Source organism: Dipodomys ordii, unplaced genomic scaffold (genome assembly GCF_000151885.1).
Source record: "Dipodomys ordii isolate 6190 unplaced genomic scaffold, Dord_2.0 Scaffold53, whole genome shotgun sequence".
Classification (NCBI taxonomy): Eukaryota; Metazoa; Chordata; class Mammalia; order Rodentia; family Heteromyidae; genus Dipodomys; species Dipodomys ordii.
This window is the reverse complement of record NW_012267269.1, coordinates 6,306,786-6,314,398: the sequence shown is the minus strand read 5'-3', so window position 1 is coordinate 6,314,398 and position 7,613 is coordinate 6,306,786.

Here is a 7,613-nt window from a genome sequence, read left to right as displayed (position 1 = left end):
CACACACACACACACACACACACACACAATACAAAGTCCAGAAGGGGCAAATGGGATCAAAATAACTGCTATGACCATTGTGAGGAAATAAATCTCCCACAAGTTAGTGTTCTCTTCACAAGTAAGATGGTAAATAGATACTGGGTAGGCAAGTTAAGGTTTTTTTCTTTTCATATTTTATGCCTTTTAATACATATTACAATATAATTGTGTTCTACCAGACTGTAATCTCCATAAGAACAATTAATGATTGGTTCTTCAGAGACTAAGGAGGGGGGGTAGGCAATCTTTCCTGATGTATTTTCTTTGATATATGTAAATCTTTTCATTGTTTGTATTTGTTTATAATCTCTTTGAAGATATCTTCAGAGTTTTTGCTTCCCAACAACTTATTTAGTAATTAGTTCGCTATTAGGCATGTCTTCCCACATGGTATATATATATATATATATATATATATAATCACTGTGTGTGGCAAACATTCTCAAAATGTATTTATACAAATGATGAATGGATGAAGAAAATGTGGTATATATAACAATGGAATTCTATGCTTCCATCAGAAAGAATGGCATTGCCCCATTTGTAAGGAAATGGAAAGATTTAGAAAAATTTATGTTAAGCAAAGTAAGCCAGAACCAAAGAAACATAGGCTGAATGTTTCCCTCATTTGTAATAACTAGAATATGTCTATAAATCTACAAGTTAATTCAATGGATAATAAAAACAAGTAATTATACTAGGACATGATGAATTAAACAGCACTCTAAGCATTTGTACACTGACAACAAAGGAGGATATTCTTAGGAGAGAATCACAGTGGCTCAATAGCTATGTGCATAGGATGAAATAAAATGATGCCTATGGAAATGAACTCTAAGAAACAGAAACAGGAGGTGTTTTTATTCTACTGTTTGCAGTTATTTCTTTTTTCTCCTTTTTTTCTCCCTGTTGTCACTATTATTTGTTTCTGTACCCTTTGTCTTACATATAAGTTTATCTGATTTGGGAAGGAAAGAGGGAATCACAGAAACAGTGGGACAAAGGGTGAACCAATTCAATAGTGATATTCTCTAAAGTTAGAAATAAACTTTACATTTTGAAGGGGGGTTAAGGAGGGGGAACTGAGAGAAAATGGGGGAGAGGGTAACACTGTTCAAAAAGAAATGTACTTATTGTTGTACGTACTTATGTAACCGTAATCCCTCTGTACATCATCTTTACAATAAAATTTAAATTAAAAAAAAAAAACAAGAAAATGATGTCGGGCTGGAAGGTGGCTCAGTGGTAGAGCACTTGCGTTGCATGCCTGAGGCCCTAGGTTCGATTCCTCAGCACCATATAAGCAAAAAGAAAAAAGCCGGAAGTGGCGCTGTGGCTTAAGTAGTAGAGCGCTAGCCTTGAGCTGAAGAGCTGAGGGACAGCGCCCAGGCCCAGAGTTCAGGCCCCACGACTGGACCCCCAAAAAAAAAGAAAAGAAAAGAAAAGAAAATGATGATGTCACCCCTCTGGTCAAACTATTTTAATGGGTTCACTTTGTCATAGGAAAACCTAAACTTTCAAGCATGATGTTCAAGGCCTTTAATTAACTGGCTCTTTATCTTCTCAAAGAATGCCAAACTACTGCCTTCTGAACTCATGTTTATTTGGGTTAGCTTTGAATTACTTCCCCACCTCAGTCTCCCAAATATCTAGGATTATAGGCATGAGCTACCCAACCTCACTACTACTGGCTATTATTTTTTAAGTTATTATTTGTAAAATTCTTATAATATCATCCCTGTTTGGGTGTTCTCGTGTACAACATCTAAGATTATGTTGTTGCTCTAGGTAAAGTAAAAGAATCATAAAGAGCAGGAAGATAATCAAAAGTGATTGACCAGCCAAGCACAATTTCACCTCAAGTTAAGGGGAGGTGACAGTTTTGCTAATGACCTACATCTCCAAGGCTGTTGGGTCTTGCTTCTTGTTAATCAAACAGGGTGTGGTTAGTGGGTGGTATGAATCTGAAGCCCTTCCCCCAGGCACTTCCACAAATGGCAAGCGGTGCTGATTGTGCCAAGGTGGCTGCCAAAGTGTGAGAAAGCATAGGTTTGCACTTTGGTCCTCTTTGCTCTTCTCAGTTGAGCTCTGCATGGCAGGACCATGTGATTTTATTTTCTCCAGAAGAAACAGGGAATTACATTTTTTTCTTAAAATTTGCATTATGTCTACTGTGTGTGTTCATGTGAAACAAAATATATCTGAGCTCAATTTAACTCTTTGTCCACCATGTTTACTTGGGCTGAGTGGTAGGGGGAAATGCTGGAGCCTATACTCCATCAGTGACTTGAACCCTCCAACCCCTGCTTATCCCCTTATAGTCTCTGCCTTAGGCAACAACTTTTGTTCATGAATATATATATATATATATATATATATATGTGTGTGTGTGTATGTGTGTGTATGTGTAAATGTAGAACATATATATGCATACATATGTTTATTTCATCATGCAGAGTTTTTCTTCAATAAGCAACCATCATTTGTACTAGAGACTATTAATCCTCCCCCCCCCTTTTTTTTGCTTTTTTTTTTGTTGGTCATGGGGCTTGAACTCTGGGCTTGGGCACTATCACTCATCTCTTCAGCTCAAGGCGAGCACTCTACCGCTTGAGCCACAGGGCCACTTCCAGTTTTCTGGTGGTTTATTGGAGATAAGAGTCTCATGGACTTTCCTGCTCAGGCTGGCTTTGAACCGTGAACCTCAGATCTCAGCCTCCTGAGTAACTAGCATTACAGGCATGAGCCACTGGCACCCAGCTAATCCTTCCTCTTCTTATTTATTCCTCTTCTGTGAATTTTTGAAGCAAGGTCTAACAATTAAATGCAGCCTGCCCCAGTTCCCAATTGCCAGAATTAGAAGTGATAGTCACCACACCCAGCTTGTTTCCCTCATATTCTTAAAAATATTTTTCTTCCTTGTGAAAAGGTATTCTTTCCTGAAAATGGCTTTGGAGTAACTGGCAGATAAGACTTGCCATAACTCAAAAAGGCTAACTTCTCGTTCTATTGTTTGAGAGAGAGTAAGTTCTTAGAAAACTGTGTATATACAGAAATAAAACAAACATGCCAACTGATTTGATAGTTTGAAAATATGGCTTCATAGTTACTTTCTGGCCATCTTTATTTGTCAAGTCAATAAAATTTACACCATCAGTTTCATGAAAGATTTTTTGGATGCTGGGGGCATAGCTCAATGGCAAAGGGCTTGTTTAGCATGGATGATGCCCTGGGTTGATGCCCCAGAACCACCCAAAATGTAGCTTTTCTATAATTATAATAAAATACAAGTTCTTAACTTTGTTACCTTAGGAATATCAGCTGTTCCTAATCCCTGCCAATTGGACACAACCTCCGATGTCCAAGAACTTACTTTTTGAAAAATGTTGCCTCAGAATTGCTTCTGCTCCTAGGTTTGCCAATGTGATTAGTTATATCCAACAGTCAAATCATATTTTCTTTGACATTAAGGAGTAGGTTTAGCCAATGTATATTCAGGTCATTATATTGATAATTTAAAAAGAACTACTAAAATTAATTTAATATGTTTGACAGCATAGATATGAGTTCACTGAACCCTTGACTCCAAATATGTAAAATTAAGTAATAAAGTCTTAGTAGTTTTCTTCAGATCCAATTTTTTCAGAGGTTCTACCCATAAAATATACAGCAGCTTTTCAAAATGACCAATATGCTCACATATTAGAGAGTGGGGAGCATGAGGTTAAAGACTGCTGCCAGGGTAAAAGTAAGTGCTCCGATTCATCCTAACTGGGAATCAGCGCCCGTGATCATGGCATTTGTTAGCAATATCAGAGCCCTGGCATTTGTTAGCAATATCAGAGCCCTCTATAATGAGAAATGCCCTTATTTCTCCATTCCAAAACTGTCGTGAAAATCAGTCTGAACCTGTATTATCCTACTTAAATTTGTCTCGTTATTTAAAGTAGATTATCTCAGAAAATCTATTGAGGAAACATTTTTCTTTTTTTTCTTTGTGCTGCTACTGGGCTTGAATTCAGGGCCTCTCACTCTTGCTTGGCTTCTTTGGTTAAGGCTGGTGTTTTACTGCGTCTAGCTTTTTTCTCATTAATTGGAAATAAACGTTTCATAGGCTTTTTTGCCTTGGTTGGCTTCATAACAGCATCCTCAGATCACAGCTTCCTGAGTAGTTAGAATTACAGGATTGTAGTAATCCACCAGAGCTCTGCTCTGCTCTGCCTGGCCTCAGCCTCTAGACTGCTAGGATTATTATAATTATAAGCATGCATCAATATGCCCAGCTCAACGAATTTAAAAGCTAAAATACAAGGTTTTCAACACTGTCTTTTAAGAGATTTCCTTATTTCTTTAGATAATCTTTAGTTTTCCTTTCCTGTATATGTATTTTTCTAGTACTTGGGTCTTTTTTTTTTTTCAACCAACATTCGTAGTGGTAAAACACTGATCATGAGCAAGGCCCTGGTATGATCCCCAGCCTCCCTTTCCACAAATTATCATTTCAAGATGTAATTGTAATTGGACACCAGTGTTTCATGTCGATAATTCTAGCTACTCGAGAGGCTGAGATCTGAGGATCATGGTTCAAAAACATCTTGGATGGATAAATGTGGAGACTCTTATCTCCAAGTAACCTGCAAAAAGCCTTAACTGGAATCAAGGCTCATGTCCCAGTCTTTTCTTTTTGTTTTGGTTTGTTTAACCATCAGTGTATTTACCTTCAGTTCCTTTAATTTGGAACTTAGGTTTGCGTTTTGTCTTCCTTGACTCAGAAACCTCATCTAGTTTTGTTGCTGGTTTGTTTTTTTTAATAGCTAGACACTTAGGCTTTTGTCTGTGTGTTTTATTTTGGTTAAAATAGGAACAAATTAATAGTCTTCTAATTAAAAGTAAAATAGTTATTATGGTATTCATAGAAAAAATTGTTTTTCCTTTTAGATACACAAATTTGTACATTTATTCATGGAACAGTAGAAAAATACAAGTAGGTAAAGAATAATCCATTTCCCTGATATTACAGATTGATTTAACAAATATCTGCTGTACCCCCATTATGAGCAAAGTGCACAGAATTACATTTTGTGTATATATGTGTGCCAGAACTGGGGCTTGAACTCAGCATCTTGAGCTCTCACTAGGTTTTGCCTTCACCACTGGTACTTTACCATCTGAGCCTTGACTCCAGTTATGGCTTTTTGCTGGTTGCTTGGAGATGAGAATCTCCCCAAAACCATCTCCAAGATAGTTTTGAACCATAATCATCAGATCTCAGCCTCCTGGTATCTAGTTGTTTGCACAGTGAGACCAAAAGAGGATATTCATGAGAGTGGATCACAAAGGCTCAGTAGTTATGTGCATATGATGATATAGTAATTTTTTGAAATGAATGCCAAGAAATGGAAATAAGAGTTTTTTTTATTGTTGTTGTTGTTGCTGGTTTGTTGTCTTTTCCTTTTGTCTTGTTTATTTGTATTTGGGAACGTAAGGGGCACAGGAAGGGTGAACAAATGAAGCAATGGTACTCATTAGACACTATGTGGAACATAAACTACACAACTTGTGGGTGGGGATGGAAGGGAAAAAACTGGGAGAAAGCCGGACGCTGGTGGCTCACGCCACAACAACAACGATAAAAAAAACTCTTATTTCCATTTCTTGGCATTCATTTCAAAAAATTACTATATCATCATATGCACATAACTACTGAGCCTTTGTGATCCACTCTTATGAATATCCTCTTTTGGTCTCACTCAGGAGGCTGAGATCTGAGGATCTGAGGATCTCGGTTCAAAGCCAGCCCGGGCAGGAGAGACCGTGAGACTCCTATCTCCAATAAACCACCAGAAAACCGGAAGTGACGCTGTAGCTCAAGTGGTAGAGCACTGGCCTTGAGCTGAAGAGCTGAGAGACAGCACCCAGGCCCAGAGTTCAAGCCCCACGACCGACCAAAAAAAAAAAACAAAAAACAAAAAACAAAACTGGGAAAAAGTGGGGGAAGGGGTGACACAGCTCAAAAAGAAATGTACTCATTACCTCACTTATGTAACTGTGACCCCTCTGTACATCATCTATACAATAACAATAAAATATATATTTTAAAAAATGAAAGAGAGATAACTGGGATATTTTGCATTGTAACCTGAAAACTCCTTATAGCTTTTCCCACCATGTGCATATGATCATTACCTGTAGGCCAACCCTAATTTTGGCTCAAAGTCAGACTGTATCATGAGCTCTCTAATCAAAGTATCTGGCATATGGCAAGGCTAGTATATGGTTTTAAATAAGAGAATTAGGGGATCTTGATTGAAGGAAAGCTTAAGAGGTCCGACAATCTCAAAAAAGATACTTTTGGTACCTTCAATCAAAGAAGAACCATGGTTTGAATAAGAACCACAGTATGACAACTAATAGAGAAATGATATATAGACTATGTTATAGGCAATTATCACTTTCACACAAGGTTGGCTGAATAAAAATTGAAAGCAAACTCTAAATGCTTTTCTGTTAGCATAAAAATAAATTTACACCATACATTTTTAGAATTCCTATAAATTTTGTTTTGTGGTCTAGTTTGAATTTTTTTTGTCTTAAAGTGGCTTGGGTTTATCTTGTTTATTTGTTCTTTACAATATTCCCTCCCTATTTTCATTCCACAATTTTCTCTAGTCTGGAGAGATCTTTTAAGGAATGACTGCTATCTTTGTGCATTCTCTCCCAAGATTCAAAAGGAAATTAAGAACTCTCTGTTTTTAGTTTAATTTACTCTTTCTGCATTTTTTCCTCTGGTAGTTGATTGTTAAAAAAAAAAAAGTGTCCATAAGGATCCTGGACCTAAAATGAGAACCTACAGAGCAATTTGTTCATCTGTCATATGTTGGAAATGCTGGCCAATCTTCAGACATTGTGTTGGCACTACTTGATCACATAACAGTCCTATTCCTGATTCTGAGAAAAGATAATCTGACAGGTGTCAAAGGTAGGTGACCTTTAAAGAAAATATTAACTGAGAACAAAAGCACTACAGGGCTTCCAAATGATCCAAGGTCACTCATGCAGCTGTCCTTGAGGAATAAAAGAAGAAAGTCAAGAGCATTATACACTGGGTCAGTAATGAGAGCCATGAAAAAAAGGTCTGATAATGCTGATATTGGCAGTCTTTGACTGTTACTACACACATACATACACACACACACACATACACACATACACTTCTCTTTCAGAAATGCTTCATAAGGCACAATTAAGCCATTTGTCAAATTGAATGACCTTTAAATTGCTGTAATCTCACGGGAGAAAATTTTCATACATAGCATCTACTTTCGAAAGAACATTCCCTGAAAATATTGCCACTAGTTCAGCAGGGCATGCTAAACCCATGTCAAGTGTCTTGCTCCTTTTTTGGAATCCTTCATTGACCCAGAAAAGCTGAGATTATCAAAGATGCTGACCTCAAAGATGTCAATCAAAAGCCATCACAGTTTTTTAATTTTTAAAAAACATTTGTAGTAGGGAGGAAGAAGAAATTTTAAAGTAGATAAGAGCTTCAAACTGGGAAAAAAAAGATAATT